We start from the raw sequence: 1,394 nt of genomic DNA, 5'->3' as shown, positions 1-1,394 counted from the left end.
CACTATATATCCTGCCACAGACTAGCAGGAAATATTCGTTAATTAAATACATTTAAATTTTCATTGTAATTTCTCGTGAAAATTGCCCCAGTCTATAAGAGGCTCACAGATAAGTATGTGAAAAAACCTAAAAACATGATGGCAAAATATTCTATGCCGACTTGTCCCTCTTTCCCTACACTTTTTCCTTGGTCACATCAGCCCCAGTTCTATACTTTGCGGGGTCCTGTTCGAAAAAGAATAGCGATGCCTCTCAAAGATAAAACTTAATTATTTTAAGGCACTAGCTTTGCCAGTGCGGGGCCCTCTACCTCCTCACAGTTCGCACCGGCCCAAGTCACATAAAGCGAGCGGTTGTTAAAATTTACAAACACACCACTAGCCTTATAGCATTCAGCTAAATTGGATATGCCTTCTCCAAAGGCTGTTTCTCTAAACTCCTGTCTCAGGCCGATTCGGAAGTGTTGGAAGACTGCCCAGTCTAAGTGGCATTTGTCTTCACTGAGGATGTCAAGGTATTTGAGTGAGTTGTCTATTGTAAAATTCAGATACCTTCTCTCTCTCTCCCCTTGTACCATCTTTTGCAGCTTCCAAAGATTTGGCCCTGTGTTTTTCACACGGGAAAATTGTGAGATTAATATCTCTTTAAATTTCCGATAGTTGCGAATTTCTTTTAGGATTGTGATGACTGGAAGTAAGTCTTGGCCTTCCCTACCAACTTGCTGCATAACAGCACAAGAAACTGGAAGTCAGACCATCTGCCCATCCTTAATTCCTCTACAAAGTCAAGAAACGTTACTATGTCATCGGTCTCTTCCCCTGAGAACTGTGGAATTACTTGCTGAGGATTTATCATTTGGAAGAATTCCGAATCGGCCATTTCAGAACTAGTCGGGTGAGCCATACCTACTATCAGCTTACGGTTTATCAAATTTAACCCTTTTCCAAAATCTTTCAATTCTAACACATGTCTGATTACCCGATTCGAGTTCAAAACCACTTATGATGATTAAGTATTTATTTATTTAAAATTTTGGACCTTAATCAAATCCTGCCAACTTCTGTGCCATTGTTATGTCGTTAAATTTTCCTTAAATCTCGTTTAGTTTAATTATATTCTTGCCTCTATAATTACTATTAGACTCTTCTTATATCTCACTGACTTAAATCTATCACTACCTATGTTCTTACTCTATATGGGAGACAAACTAAACTACTCTGGCCGATCTTTAGATTGTACACATGCTTATTCCAATTAGTAAAGATCAATCCTTAACAAAGAAAGAATCCTTTGATCTAGCTGTCTGGGGAAGTTCCTTTTCGTATCTTGGCAAAATTTATTTTTTCTGCTGAGCCTGCCCATATTCCTGTAATAGAAGACTCTTATTCAGGGA

This window comes from Typopeltis vanoorti, chromosome 23, assembly GCF_054136105.1.
Source record: "Typopeltis vanoorti isolate ZY-2024b chromosome 23, IOZ_Tvanoo_1.0, whole genome shotgun sequence".
Lineage (NCBI taxonomy): Eukaryota > Metazoa > Arthropoda > Arachnida > Uropygi > Thelyphonidae > Typopeltis > Typopeltis vanoorti.
This window is presented reverse-complemented; position numbering follows the sequence as displayed.